The sequence below is a fragment of the Chiloscyllium punctatum genome, chromosome 32 (assembly GCF_047496795.1).
Source record: "Chiloscyllium punctatum isolate Juve2018m chromosome 32, sChiPun1.3, whole genome shotgun sequence".
Classification (NCBI taxonomy): Eukaryota; Metazoa; Chordata; class Chondrichthyes; order Orectolobiformes; family Hemiscylliidae; genus Chiloscyllium; species Chiloscyllium punctatum.
Window position 1 is genome coordinate 53,054,666 of NC_092770.1, and position 15,962 is coordinate 53,070,627.

The 15,962-nt window shown below is 44.0% G+C and overlaps 1 protein-coding gene across 6 annotated transcripts in view; it reads left to right on the forward strand.

Annotated features, from left to right (window-relative positions):
• Positions 1-211: 211 nt before the first annotated feature.
• The window catches only part of LOC140458181 (uncharacterized), a 70,537-nt gene continuing 54,786 nt past the window's right edge, over positions 212-15,962 (forward strand). For 2 of the 6 annotated variants that reach the window (XM_072552388.1, XM_072552394.1), the window contains exon 1: positions 221-334. The gene's annotated coding sequence lies outside the window, so the exon portion shown is untranslated. Of the gene's footprint in view, positions 335-15,962 lie in introns of all 6 variants that reach the window. The other 4 variants (XM_072552389.1, XM_072552392.1, XM_072552391.1 and 1 more) reach the window with 3 other exon arrangements.

Consider the following 15,962-nt stretch of genomic DNA (forward strand, 5'->3'; position numbering starts at 1 on the left):
CTGCTCTTTGGCGTGGACTTGTTGGGTCTAAGGGCCTGTTTCCATACTCTGGGGAATCTAATCGAAAGCCCCCTCTGGTCAGGCATGAGCAAGACCTTTCAGCGTGGACCACGCGGGGAGGGACAGAGAGCAGCACGCGCCAGACTTGTAGCAGCCGTTGTCATGGGGTCGGGGAGGGGGCATTGTGACGTCACAATGACCGGGCGTTCCGGCGGCGGGCGCGCAGGCGCACGGGTGGGCGGCTGCAGTGTTACTTTGTGTGGTGGAGTGTCGGAGTTCGATCGAGAGTGGGATCGTTGTCTGGGCTACGTAACATGTCCTTGCACCGCTAAACGTGAGTGAGCCTCTTTCTCTCTCTCTCTCGTTGAGAGTGCATGCTTTCCAAGTACTTGCTTTGTTTGCGCCGAGAGCCCCTGAACTTGCAGTGTCCTGTGCTTCCCCCCCACAGTGTGCAAACTGGCACCCACCCCCTCACTACCTCCCAATATTTGAGTCGCTCTGTCTTTTTCCCGTCAACGTTTTTTTTTAAATCTGGAGGACTACGGAATGTGTCTCATTCTCATCCACGTTTGGCGACTTGGCTTCCCAGCCGAGCACCTCTTCCTTTGGCGCAATTTTCCTTTAATTTTCCCCTCCCGCCCCCGATTATATTTAAAGGCTATTCACATTCTAAAAGTGCAGCCAGTTTAGGCTAGACTTTTAGTATTTTGTGTCCCAGTACTTTCCAGTGCTGGTTGGTTAGATAACGTGACAAAGAAGAAAAGTCCGAATTTAAATCCATTAAAACAAACGTTCAAGACTCGTTATTTAACGCTTCAGCCTCCGAGTAACTGCGGGAGAGTGGGAGCCTGAAAGAGAACAGTGCCAGACTTTTCCCAATTTAAAAGAAAATTCCCTTAAATTGACCTGGAAATTTCTGATTAAAATGTTAGTTGTACGCAGCATAAACATCCATGGGTTACATCGCAAAATAAAAATTAAATTGAACTTATCTCATTCTAATCATCAGAATGGACGAACCCTCGTTCGAAAGTAAATTCACGTGTAACCCAGGATACCATCTGCAAGAGCAGTTTCCATGGTTTTTGCTGCTCTTGTCTCCCCAGTTTTTTTTATTATTGACACGTGATATTTTTGTTTCAGGATTTTGGTTGTACTCTGGTCATGTTGTTTTCTCATCAGTCTGTTTTAGCTGCCTTACCCTTAATTACCTACGGAAATACCCTTAATTGTGTGTAACTGCACTTTTAAATCTCTTAAGCTTTGAAAACTCCAATGTAATTATTAAGTCGGTTATTTCATTGCATAATATAAGAATGGACATTAGAATTGATAATTTATTGGGCTAGTTTTTAAACTTAGTCAATTAAATCTATGTCATTAGAAAATGCTTACGATGCGAATAGGTTCCAGTAATTTTTTTATTATTGGAACTATTGTGTAAGGTGAGTATTGACTTGGATTGAGTACATTTTGAAGTGAGTCCCAGTTGTACACTTTTTCCAATGGGGGATGACTGAGGATGGCAACTGACGAAAAAGGACAGAAAATGCATGTTTATATAGGTCTGTTGCTATCTCCTTTTGTTTTTGATTTTTAAAACTAAAATTGTTGCACTTGGTTTCCAATGCAGACCTGAGGCTGTTTGTTTAAGCCATCCATATCTATTTAAAGAGATGTTACCCCCCATACAAAGCCTGTGTTTATTTTGGAAGATTTATTGATGGAGGTCAACACAACTTCTGATTTGGGACTGTTTTAATATCTTTTAAAACAATGAAATGTCCCTGAAATAAGTGAGATTAATGAGGGGTTTAATTGCTGTCAGTAGAGATGTCCTGATTTCAGTTACTGTGACAACTAGTTTAACAAATGTTGCAAGTTTTTACTATGCTTTGCAAATTTCTTTCTCCTGTGAAACCAGCATTGAGAAAATGGTTGGCCTATTTGATACATTGACCCAGTATATGCAAAAGAAGTGATTAAAAAGTTACATTGTGTATTATAAATGCAAATGCTCTGCATGTTTTTGGAAATCTTTGAGGTGCAGCTCTGTTTGCGAAACCTATTTCCATTTCTGTTGCCCTCATCCAGTTGTCGATAAAGTATATTTCAGCCAGACTTGTTCTAATCAAGTTGTACCCCTGAAACCATGAGAAGTACTTGGAGAATAGCCAAGACTGTGTCAAATAAGTTTAATGCATGTAGGATATTGTGCCAGGTCTGGTTTACATAATGTTTAGGATAGTGATTGTGATGCTTGTTGTCTTCCAAAGAGTTTGTTAGACTTGCAAATGTCGTTGCTTTAGTTCCCTTACTAATTCACTGCTAAATAACACTTGCCAAAGTCAACACTTATCCAAGGCTTGGTATTGTGTTGTAGAAATATAATTTTTAGTTTAGGATTTATAAATTCCAAGTGGGGCTGTTTTCCCTGGAGCGTTGGAGGCTGAGGGGTGACCTTAGAGGTTTACAAAATTGAGAGGCATGGATAGGATAAATAGACAAGTCTTTTCCCTGGGGTCGGGGAGTCCAGAACGAGAGGGCATAGATTTAGGGTGAGGGGGGAAAAGATGAGACCTAAGGGACAGCTTTTTCACACAGGGTGGTACGTGTATGGAATGAGCTGCCAGAGGAAGTTGTGGAGGCTGGTACAATTGCACCATTTAAGAGGCATTTGGATGGGTATATGAATAGGGAGGGTTTGGAGGGATATGGGCCGGGTGCTGGCAAGTGGGACTAGATTGGGTTGGGATATCTGGTCAGCATGGATGGGTTGGACCAGAGGGTCTGTTTCCAGGCTGTACATCTCAATGACTGCAATTCAAAAAAGTGGCCTATGTTTACATAATCAGGAGAAACTAAGTCGGGAAACATTAATCAAGGATGAACCTTCATGTGTTTCTTCATGGCGATGAGATATGTAAAATTGTTTTCAAAAGGGAATTATTAATTCATTTGTGTTCCAGACAAAACACTAGTTTGAAAGCAGTGGTAAGTAAAGGAAGGCCTTAACCATATCCATACCCTTTTCAGAACAGAGCTCAACTCTAAAAGTTGAAGTTAACTAATTGAAATCTCTGACAAAAACAGAAGTTGCTGGAAAAGGTCATCTGTGGAAGAGAACTCAAGAGTAAATATTTTGGGTCCAGTGACCCTTCCTCAGAACTGAGCTTTTCCAACACCTTATGTTTTTGTTTCTGACTTAGTGTCCGCAGTCCTTTTTAAATCTTTACCTTCTTACTGTAAACCTATGCCCTCTTGTGTTGGACTGTGTGACCTGAGGCAATTCACCCTGTCCCTGCCCCTAATGAGATTATAAACCTCTGTAAGATCACTCTTTGGTCTTTGGCCCCAGCCAATTCAACCTCTCCCTGTAGCTCAAAACCTCCGGTCCTGTCCTCGAAGGGCCTCTGCTTCCTGGTTAGAATCCTGACTTTAATATAGTAGCATTCTGGAACTTCTTTGGCTTCAACATCACTTTGAGACAATTGCACTAAACTCTGGATCGGTTTGCTGAACCACGATCCAAGAAGACTTATTGAACATTTCCTTTAAGATTTATCAAATTCGGAATCTCCACTAACTATATGTCCGTGGTGCCAGTTTGGCCTCCAAAGGTGGATCCTGTTTACCAATGAATGTCAATTTCCTACAATTGTTCTGTGTCCTTGATCTAACTTGGCCTTTCTAGAATTACTGAGCAAGCTACAGTTAAAGTACACATTTGAGATGGCCCAGGGAATCCCTTGTGGACTCAACCTGTAAGCCCCTCTTGGTTTGAGTCGACAATCATGCTTTTTGGCAGCCTGGAATAAAAAATCTCTTACAGTTTAGTTTAATTTTAGTCATCCCCTTTATTTACCATTAGCATCCCTGTTACAACATAACACTGATACCTCTAAGCTAAACTAACTGGGTTCTAATAACCCAGCAGATTAGGATATCAATTCTTTAAGAGCCCTAGTAGGCTACTCTGCTGTACTGTCACAAACCGGTTTCCTTTGTATAAAAAGTTTACAAAAACACTGCATGTTCTTAACTAGACAGATAACAGTGAAGGACAATAATTTGGGAGAGATGTTAATTGATACAGAGTTTTGTTTTGACGTTAGAATCAAACATTGTTGTTAATTTCACAAGGGAACAGCCGTGAATGTTATCACTTGATGTCCTGTTTACACAGGTTCACTGATGTTAAGGCAAATGTTCCTAATTGGCTTAACCTTCCTGCCTGTCTATTTTCTAGTGTGCAGCAAATGCGTTCAATAATTCAACATTACATTTTAGTTTAAGTGTTTAAGGACAAGATTTAAGGGTATAGACTTTCTCACCACCACTTCAGATACAGTCAAATCATTTCCCAGGAGTGGGTCAGTTTCATCGACAGAAACAATGGACAACGTCCCCTACAGTTAGTGTTTGAGGTACAAGGTCCTGCTCTGGGTCCACCTGATACGAAAGTACACGTGTATAATCCACACCAGTACTGTTAACTAAAACCTCGGTGTGTAGCACTCTTGGAAAAGCCATGCCTTTCTCCAGTAAAAGACTTTGGGTAACCCCTGTACCCCAAAGTATGTCCGTTAGTTACACTCCTCATTCTGGTTAATCTGTGGAACTCATTGCTGCAGAAGGTTGTGGATGCCATGTCATTGAGTATATTTGAGACAGGTAGATTCTTGATTAGTAGGTAAATCAAGACAGGAGAATGAGGTAGAGAAACATATCAGCCATGGTCAAATGTTGGAGCAGACTCAATGGGCCGAATAGTCTAATTCTGCTCCTATCTTGTGGTCTTATGAACTCTGTCTTCTGTTTGAGCAGTATGTAGATTTTATTTTGGCCACCTCACCTACTTAAATGACCTTTTTTCAGAAAAATGCCTCCAGGTCCCTTTCAACAAATTTTGGGAGTGCTTGCACATAATTGCCCTGCTCCCTACTGGGTCTTGGATTGGACATAGATCTATGTCAGAATGTTTGCTGGAATCAGAGGACTCCTTTTTCATATTCCAGCCAGTGTTTACCATTGAAATTCTAGTTCTAGCTTAAAAGCTCATTTCTTTTAACTTCTCTGAAGTTTTCTTTCCTCTTTAATTTTACTCTCTGGAATCTTTTTTCTTTTGAAGTATGTCTTTTTTTTTCATTTGTAATTCATTCTGTTTCAAGATGTTTCATCTGCAGTTGAATTTTAGCGAACTGACCGAATTACTATCTGATGCCTTTGTCCAATTTCAAATGCTATTATCTACAATTATATCTGCTTTTTAGTTCCTGCACTTGAATTCTATCTTCAACGTTTTGCCCAATTCAAATAGTCTAACCTTGGTTAATTAGTGAAAATAAAATTGATAGGTCTTTCCTCTCATGATAAGTCTAGCAACTTTTAAAGGCTTTTAAAGACTTAATCATGCACAGGAGACCTGGTGTCTTTTTCTTTTATCCCTTCCCAAAATCATCTTATCCTCCTCAGTTGCACCTTGTTCATTTTGGGTTATACTGGTACTTATCAGGCCCTCAACTTTTATGAAGTGACTGAGGGTGGAGAGTGCTTGGTATCTCTCCTTGAATCCCTCTGTGTAAATGTAAATGCTTTATCTAGTTACCAGTGTTGGCAGGAGCAAATTACAGCAGATGCTGGAATCCGTACTGTAAACAAAAAAGGTTGGAAATCACTGGGTCAGACACCATCCATGGAGAGCAAGCTAACATTTTGACTTTAAATGACTGATGAAGAGTCATCTAGACTCTGTTAGCTCACCAATGTGGGCAGTTTGATATTTCATCTATGTTTGGTTTGAAATAAAAAGATCCATCAAGCAGGTTTATTTAGGAAATAACGAAGTTTAATTGTGCATGAGATGAATTTGGCAGATGTAAAGCAAATTAACTTGCATTTGAAATATCCACACTTCCAAATAACCCAAAATGTGTGCATGCACACATACCCATTCACACCACGTAAAATAAGTTATCCGGATGTTTCTCAGTAGAAATTCATTTTGGTGGGGTGGGAAGAGACTTAACCAATGCTTAGTTTTTTTGAGGAAAAAGAACAAGGTTTGGAGTAATCAGATATGACTTTCTAATAGGTGAAAACAATGATTGCAGATGCTGGAAACCAGCTTCCGGATTAGTGGTGCTGGAAGAGCACAGCAGTTCAGGCAGCATCTGAGGAGTAGTAAAATTGAAGGTTCGGGCAAAAGTCCTTCATCAGGAATAAAGGCTGAGACCCTGAAGGGTGGAGATATAAGCTAGAGGAGGGTGGGAGTGGGGAGAAAGTAGCATAGAGTACAATAGGTGAGTGGGGGAGGGGATGAAGGTAATAGGTCGGGGGCGGGGGAGGGTGGAGTGGATAGGTAGAAAAGAAGATACGCAGGTAGGACAAGTCATGGGGACGGTGCTGAGCTGGAAGTTTGGAATTAGGGGGAGGTGGGGGAAGGGGAAATGAGGAAACTGTTGAAGTCCACATTGATGCCCCGGGGTTGAAGTGTTCTGAGGTGGTTGATAAGACGTTCTTCCTCCAGACGTCTGGTGGTAAGGGAGCGGCAGTGGAGGAGGCCCAGGACCTCAATGTCCTCAGCAGAATGGGAGGGGGAGTTGAAATGTTGGGCCACAGGGCGGTGTGGTTGATTGGTGCGGGTGACCCGGAGATGTTCCCTAAAGCGTTCTGCTAGGAGGCATCCATTCTCCCCAATGTAGAGGAGACCGCATCGGATACAATAAATGATATTAGTGGATGTGCAGGTGAAACTTTGGATGTGAAAGGCTCCTTTAGGGCCTTGGATGGAGGTGAGGGAGGAGGTGTGGGCGCAGGCTTTGCAATTCCTGCAGTGGCAGGGGAAGGTGCCAGGATTGGAGGGTGGGTTGTGGGGGGGTGTGGACCTGACCAGGTAGTCATGGAGGGAACGGTCTTTGCGGAAGGCGGAAAGGGGTGGGATGGGAAATATATCCCTGGTGGTGGGGTCTTTTTGGAGGCGGCAGAAATGCCGGCGGATGATTTGGTTTATGTGAAGGTTTGTAGGGTGGAAGGTGAGCACCAGGGGCGTTCTGTCCTTGTTACGGTTGGAGGGGTGGGGTCTAAGGGTGGAGGTGCGGGATGTAGACGAGATGCTTTGGAGGGCATCTTTAACCATGTGGGAGGGAAATTGCGGTCTCTAAAGAAGGAGGCCATCTGGTGTGTTCTGTGGTGGAACTGGTCCTCCTGGGTGCAGTTATGGCAGAGCCGGAGGAATTGGGAATACGGGATGGCATTTTTGCAAGAGGTCGGGTGGGAAGAGTTGTAATCCAGGTAGCTGTGGGAGTCAGTGGGTTTGAAAAATGTCAGTGTCAAGTCGGTCGTCATTAATGGAGATGGAGAGGTCCAGGAAGGGGAGGGAGATGTCAGAGATGGTCCAGGTAAATTTAAGGTCAGGGTGGAATGTGTTGGTGAAGTTGATGAATTGCTCAACCTCCTCGTGGGAGCACGAGTTGGCGCCACTGCAGTCATCAATGTAGCAGCGGAAGAGATGGGGAGTGGTGCCGGTGTAATTACGGAAGATCGTCTGTTCTTCGTAGCCAACAAAGAGATCGGCATAGCTGGGGCCCATACGTGTGCCTATGGCTACCCCTTTGGTCTGGAGGAAGTGGGAGGATTCGAAGGAGAAATTGTTAAGGGTGAGGACCAGTTTGGCCAAACAAATGTGTGTCAGTGGAAGGGTACTGTTGGGGACGTTGGGAGAGGACAAAACGGAGGGGTTGGGGGCCCTGGTCATGGCGGATGGAGGTGTACAGGGATTGGTTATCCATGGTGAAGATGAGGCATTGGGGGCCAGGGAAATGGAAGTCTTGGAGGAGGTGGAGGGCGTTGGTGGTGTCTCGAATCTATGTGGGGAGTTCCTGGACTAGGGGGGATAGGACAGTGTTGAGATATGTAGAGATGAGTTCAGTGGGGCAGCAGCATGCTGAGACAATGGGTCGGCCAAGGTGGTCAGGCTTGTGGATGTTGGGAAGGAGGTAGAACCGGGCAGTGCGGGGTTCCTGGGCTGAGGTTGGAAGCTGTGGGTGGGAGATCTCCTGAGGTGATGAGGTTCTGTATGGTCTGGGAGATCACGGTTTGATGATGGGGGGTGGGGTCATGGTCAAGGGGGCGATAGGAAAAGGTGTCCTCGAGTTGGCGTTTGGCTTCAGCGGTGTAGAGGTCAGTGCGTCAGACTACCACTGCGCCCCCTTTATCTGCTGGCTTGATCGTGAGGTCAGAATTGGAGCAGAGGGATTGGAGAGCTGCGCGTTGTGAGGGTGAGAGGTTGGAGTGGGGGAGGGGGTTAGACAGGTTGAGGCGGTTAATGTCTGGCGGCAGTTGGAAGTGAAGAGGTTGAGGCCAGCGTGGGGTGTCCAGGTGGATGCAGTGTGTTGGAGGTGGGAGAAGGGGGTCCTCGGAAGGTGGGCGGGAGTCCTGATTGTGAAAGTAAGCGCGAAGGCAGCGGAAGAAGTGTTTGATGTCATAGCATGTATTAAATTCATTGTGTGGATGGAGGGGGGATGAAGGTGAGTCCTTTGCTGAGGACTGTTCGTTCGTCCTCAGTGAGGGTGTCTGGTAGATGGTAAATATTCAGCCTGGAGCCCAGTTAGAAGTGGCGTTCCGTAGGGATCAGTTCTGGGTCCTCTGCTGTTTTGTAATTTTTATGAATGACTTGGAAGACGGAGTCGAAGGGTGGGTCAGTAAATTTGCAGACTATACGAAAATTGGTGGAGTTATGGATAGTGAGGAGGGCTGTTGTCGGCTGCAAAGGGACTTAGATATGATGCAGAGCTGGGCTGAGGAGTGGCAGATGGAGTTCAACCCTGTCAAGTGTGAGGTTGTCCATTTTGAAAGGACAAATAAGAATGTGGAATACAGGGTTAACGGTAGGGTTCTTAGTAAGGTGGAGGAGCAGAGGGATCTTGGGGTCTATGTTCATTGCTCTTTGAAAGTTGCCATTCAAGTGGATAGAGCTTGTAATAAGGCCTATGGTGTATTAGCGTTCATTAGTAGAGGGATTGAATTCAAGAGTCGTGAGGGGATGTTGCAGCTGTACAGGACCTTGGTAAGGCCACATTTGGAGTACTGTGTGCAGTTCTGGTTGCCTCACTTTAGGAAAGATGTGGAAGCTTTGGAGAGGGTGCAGAGGAAATTTACCAGGATTAGATTAGATTAGATTAGATTACTTGCAGTGTGGAAACAGGCCCTTCGGCCCAACAAGTCCACACCGCCCCGCCGAAGCGTAACCCACCCATACCCCTACATCTACATTTACCCCTTACCTAACACTATGGGCAACTTAGCATGGCCAATGCACCTGGCCTGCACATCTTTGGACTGTGGGAGGAAACCGGAGCACCCGGAGGAAACCCACGCAGACACAGGGAGAACGTGCAAACTCCACACAGTCAGTCGCCTGAGGCGGGAATTGAACCCGGGTCTCAGGCGCTGTGAGGCAGCAGTGCTAACCACTGTGCCACCGTACCACCAGGATGTTGCCTGGTATGGAGAATAGGTCGTACGAGGAGAGGTTGGGAGTGCTAGACCTTTTTCTCATTGGAGCAGCGAAAGATGAGGGGTGACTTGATAGGGTAGGGGAATAGATAGCGTAGACAGAGACTTTTTCCCCGGGTACAACAAAGTGTTACAAGGGGACATAAATTTAAGGTGAAGGGTGGAAGATATAGGGGGGATGTCAGGGGTAGGTTCTTTACCCAGAGTGTGTTGGGGGCATGGAATGCGCTGCCTGTGGGAGTGGCAGAGTCAGAATCATTGGTATCCTTTAAGTGGCAATTGGATAGGTGCTTAAGCTAGGACAAATGTTCGGCACAACATCGTGGTCCTGTTCTGTGCTGTATTGGTCTATGGTAGCAGACATGCCAGTAGGGGTGGCGGAATCCACTGAGTGTGTAACATCAGCGATGATGTGAGGGGCGGAAGTGATGTCACGTGTGATGCGTAAGGAATTGTGAAGGGCGGAAATGGTTGTAGGAGTGCCCATGATGGGGGCGGAAGTGACATCATCAATCAGCGTGGGGGTGGCAGCTGCACCAGCCGCATGGCTAATGGCGTCCGAGCAGTTCCAGAGGCCGGGAGAATCTTCTGGAATGTTTGAGGAGCGCTGGTTATGGAGGTGGGTAGATAAAAGTTTGTTGTACTTAGTTTTCGATGTTTGAGATGGAGTTGAAATACTGTTTGTTGACAGTATGAATTCTCCTGAGGATGTATGACAGGGTGGGTCCTTTGCAATTCTGAGAGAGTGTGGCCCTCAGCTTAGGCAGGGCTGACTGTAGAGAGGTTAGGTGCCGGTGCATTGCCTACCAACCTTCACATAAACCAAATCATCCGCTGACATTTCTGCCACCTCCAAACAGACCCCACCACCAGGGATATATTTCCCTCCCCACCCCTTTCCGCCTTCCGCAAAGACCGTTCCCTCCATGACTACCTGGTCAGTTCCACGCCCCCCCTACAACCCACCCTCCCATCCTTGCACCTTCCCCTGCCACCGCAGGAATTGAGAAACCTGCGCCCACACCACCTCCCTCACCTCCATCCAAGGCCCTAAAGGAGCCTTCCGCATCCATCAAAGTTTTACCTGCACATCCACTAATATCATTTGTTGTATCCGTTGCACCCGATGCAGTTTCCTGTACGGTGGGGAGACTGGACGCCTCCTAACAGAGCGCTTTAGGGAACATCTCCGGGACACCCGCACCAATCAACCACACTGCTCTGTGGCCCAACATTTCAACTCTTTTCTCCCCCCCCCCCCCCCCCCCCCCCCCACCACTCTGCCGAGGACATGGTGGTCCTGGGCCTCCTTCACTGCTGCTCCCTCGCCACCAGATGCCTGGAGGAAGAACGCCTCGGAACACTTCAACCCCAGGGCATCAATGTGGACTTCAACAGTTTCCTCATTTCCCTTTCCTCCACCTCACCCTAATTCCAAACTTCCAGCTCAGCACTGTCCCCATGACTTGTGCTACCTGCCTATCTTCTTTTCCACCTATCCGCTCCACTTCCCCTCTTCTCCTCCCCCCCCCCCCCCCCCAACCTATCACCTTCATCCCATCCCCCACTCACCTATTGTACTCTGCTACTTTCTCCCAACCCCCACCCTCCTTTAGCTTATCTCTCCACCCTTCAGGCTCACTGCCTTTATTCCTGATGAAGGACTTTTGCCTGAAACGTCAATTTTACTGCTCCTCGGATGCTGCCTGAACTGCTGTGCTCTTCCAGCACTACTAATCCAGAATATGACTTTCTAATGTGTGGTTGGGGACCACCTAATAGCTAGTTGTCTTGGATGTTTACAGTTTCCTTTAGAGTATAGAATATTCTTCCAGACACCTGAGAGAAGACAGTCTACTTTCCCACTGGATTTGCAATAAGGATGTTTTCAGAAATAGGAGAACTCAGTTGGGAAGCACTTTTCCCTCACTAGCCTGATCAACCGATCTAAACAATATCCTAAACTCAAAATGAAAGTTGACTGTTATAAACCCAGGTGGGTGGTCGCCAGTAAATCAAGGAGTTACCACATTTATGTTGAGTCATTTTACCGCCTTCATTGCTTTTACGTCAGTTTGATTACACTAATATGAAGTTCTATGGACATTTTTGAACATTGAAGGTGTTTTCATAGTCTTTGAGGAATGGGAACCAGGGAAATAGGATCTGAACTGGTCTAGTTCCTAAACTGAGAGCTCCTCTTCTGGAATAAATTAATGAAACCATCGCCTTCTGTTAGATACTCCTTATCAGTTACTGTTGTCAGCTGGTTTTTGCCTGAAACCACAACGCTTTTAAGGTAAACTTGCTGAGTTATATAGCAGTCTAAAGCTATGACTTTCTATAAACAAATTCTCTCAAGTGCTCGGAGCTAACTCATTTCCTCATTCTAAAAATTTAAAATAGTTAAGAGGAGTTGAACTTTCACCCTTTTGAGAAAAGTAAGGACATTTTGGCTGGGGGGAGGTGCAGAAAAAGCTTGCTTTCTATAACTGCAATAATTAAGTGGATGTGAAGTGCTTTTATCCATCCTTGGTCATAGTAAGCATGCTACCTAGACTTGCAAGATCTAAGATCCCAATTAATGCTTTGGTACCAAGCTAGGATGTGCCACAGCTCTTAAAAATGTACTTTGACCCTTTTCAGTGTTCCTGCTCTTCATAGATATAGGTTTTCTTGGATGGGGGTGTAGGGGCGGTTTCATTTAGAAACTGGCTAGATGACCCTCAAACTTAATGCTTCAATACCTCCCAATTTGTGAACTTCCCATTCTAGCTTTGGCTTCACTGTCGTCAACGTTAGAGGTGTTCAGCTCCTGGCAACTTTATCTCTATACTTGTTACTGAACTATTGCAGATCAAGAAGTAAAATTGCTTTTTTGAGAATAAATTGATATACCAAAAACAAAATGATACTTCTCCTGTAGCACTGGCATAACTTCCCAGCTAGAGTTTAATGAAATAAATTGAGCTTCCAAAATATTTTTGACCTGAAAACTGTAATATTTAAGCCATTTTTGACTTATTAGTTGCTTTCCAACCTAAATCTGATCTGCCAAATTTGTATGATTACATTAAAATCCTTGTGAAGAAATCCTATAGATTTCTCTTACATCTCCACCAAGATTCAGAGAGAGGGCATCCATTGTTTAATTTCCCATTTGTCAGTTCTGATATTAGATACTCAGATGCCACACTGAGTACTGAGGGGGAATTTGCAGCATATTTGGGTTACTTTCTCAGAACAGTGTATACAAGGATGTAGAAATTATGCTGCAAGCAGTTCTATCTAATTTTGGTTAGACACAACTTGGAGTACTATGAGAAGACCTGGGCACTGCATCTTAGGAAAGATATTCCCTTGGAGGGAATACCATGTTGGTTTAAGAGAATGATCCCTGAATTTCAGGGATTACATTCTGACTGTTACAAATTAGGTCTGTTTTCTGTAGAAGGTTAAGGAGAGGGGTGTGGATTTGATTGAAGTCTGTAAGTTGTTAACAGGAAAAGGCAGTTGATTAAAGGTATATTATTTCCATTGGTTCGGGATTCTAAAGCTAAGGGCCAAAGTATAAGAATTAGGGCATGATCATTCAGGAGAGATGCTAGCAAGTGCTCCTACACTCCAGGGGTGGTAGATATTTGGATCTCTGTTCCACAAACGAAATGGATGATGGATCGGTGGTTTAAAATTTATCTATTTCCGATTTCAAGTTTTATTAAGTAAAGGTATTGAGGGATATGGGCCAAAGGCAGGGATATGGAAGGAGATACAACACAGATCAACTATGATCTGAATGAATGGCAGATAAGCCCAAGGGGATGAATGACCTATTAATAACCCGGTGTTCAGGAACTTGCTTGGGACCATGTTATCATCATGGGACCATGTGACCATCCTTATACTTTATAATAAGAGCAGAGTAATTAAGGAACTCGTAGTGAATGTTTCTGCTGATAAGTCTAATTTTTACATGATCGAATTTCACTTACAGTTTGCAACATAGTGGGCTTTGTAACCAGTACTTAAAGTTCAGGGATCATTCTCTTAAACCAACATGGTATTCCCTCCAAGGGGAATATATCTTTCCTAAGATGCAGTGCCCAAGTCTTCTCATAGTACTCCAAGTTGTGTCTAACCAGAATTAGATAGAACTGCATGCAGCATAATTTCTACATCCTTGTATACACTGTTCTGAGAAAGTAACCCAAATATGCTGCAAATTCCCCCTCAGTACTCAGTGTGGCATCTGAGTATCTAATATCAGAACTGACAAATGGGAAATTAAACAATGGATGCCCTCTCTCTGAATCTTGGTGGAGATGTAAGAGAAATCTATAGGATTTCTTCACAAGGATTTTAATGTAATCATACAAATTTGGCAGATCAGATTTAGGTTGGAAAGCAACTAATAAGTGAAAGAATGGCTTAAATATTACAGTTTTCAGGTCAAAAACTTAAAGGAGATTGTGGGGTTATGAAGGCAGTTGGTAGCTAACCTGTAGCATTTTCCCATCAGGATCTTGTATACCACAATAAATCATGTCTTATTTCTTTAAACTATAGTTTGCTGATCAGACCATCGTTGTAGGCCAGATATCTAACAAATGAGTCAGAATCCATGAAGGAGATTGTGTGCTTGGTGTCATGGTGCAGTCATAACAATCTCAATGTAAGCAAAACAAAAGAACTGATCATTGACTTCAGTAAGAAAGGGGGAAGACCTCCTTTCTACACCAACGGAGTTGAGGTGGAGAGGAGGGAAGTGTCAAGTGTCTAGGAGTGATAATAACCAACAATCTGTCCTTGACCTCCATGTAGATCTGAAGATCAGAAAGGTGCAACAATGCCTCTATTTTCTTCGGAGGTTTAGGAAATTTGGCATGTCCATAAGGACCCTCAGCAAATTTTACAGATGTACCATAGGAAGCATCCTATCCGGATACATAATGGCCTGGTATGGCAACTGTTCTGCCCATGGTTATAAGAAACTACAGAAGGTTATGTGTGCGACTAACCTCCTTTCCATGGACTCCATTTACAATGCTTTGTTGTCGTGGAAAAGCTGCCACCATCATCCAAGACCCTTCCCACCCTGCAATACTCTCTTCCAACCACTTTCATCAGGTAGAAAATCCAGAAGCTTGAACACATGTGCCAACAGGTTCCTTGCTGTTAGACTGCTGAATGGACCCCTCTAATTTCAAACTTAATGTCGATCTTGCTTTGGTGCTCTCCTGTGCAGCTGTAACCCTGTATGCCTTGCTCCATCTAAGCACCTTGTCTCCGTTTGCTGTGATCTGCCAGTTATGCTGGCAAAACAAAACTTTTCACTATAATCAGGTACATGTTATACCCAACAATAAATCAAATTAAATTGGGCTTGTACCCAGAGTTTAAGTTCAATGTGCTCAAGCTTTCAAGATGAACCTTCAGCCTAAGAATGAGTTCAGCAACCTTTTTCTGAACTGCTTGTATTGTTATAATGTTTCAGTTCGGGAGTCCAAAACTGTACACAGTTTTGATGCGGTCTTGCTAAGTTCTGTAAAACTGCTGCCAAACCTCCCACATTCTCCTTCATTCTCCTTTTCCATAAATGCTAGTTTCCATCTACTCCTTTACCATCACTTGCTATATCTGGAAATTAACATGTCATTTTTGTGTTTAGATCATCCAGATCTACAGATCACCAAGTTCTGTAGTGTTTACATATTTAGATAGCATACTGTTTCTCTACATCTATGTTCTCTTTGCAATATACCTTTCCACCTATCTTTGTATCATCAACAAATTTCGCTACCATGTGTTCATGTAAATAATTAAGGCATCAGCAGTGATTGTGGTGACATACATTACCTGAAAGAGACCCATTTCTCTCTACTGTGTTGCTGTTGGTAATCAATCTTTTCTGCATATTAATGTTACCCATTGCATGATAACTCTTGTTCATTAACTTTTGGTGTCACATTTTTTTCACTGCCTTTTGGCAAGCCAAGTAGACCTCTACAGGTTCCCTTAAACTGTTGGGCTTGTTACTCCTTCACTGTAACGCATTAGTCAGAAGAGTATTTTCCCTGCTTAATTCCTTTGATTTTCCAAGCATCTTGCTATAGCTCTCTTAGAATGCAAACAGTGTGGACCTGTCAGATATTTGGATCTAAACATTTTCCCAGGACCTTCTCCCAGGTGACTGAGATTGTTTTAAATTCTTACAGGGAATGTGTATAAGCAGGGAAAGAGTTAAGTTCTGAGTTTTGTGAAACAAGAGGTTCAGCTGAGCATGACTCAGATCAGGGAAGAACTTACAATTAACAATGGGTGCTGGAGGCAAGAATAATGGGTGAACAAGGTGGAAAAGCAGTCATTATGTAGAGCCATTTAACAATATGAGCAGCATTCAGTATGTAAGGTCAGTTTAATAAGGTGAAAAGTATTCATTATGTGAA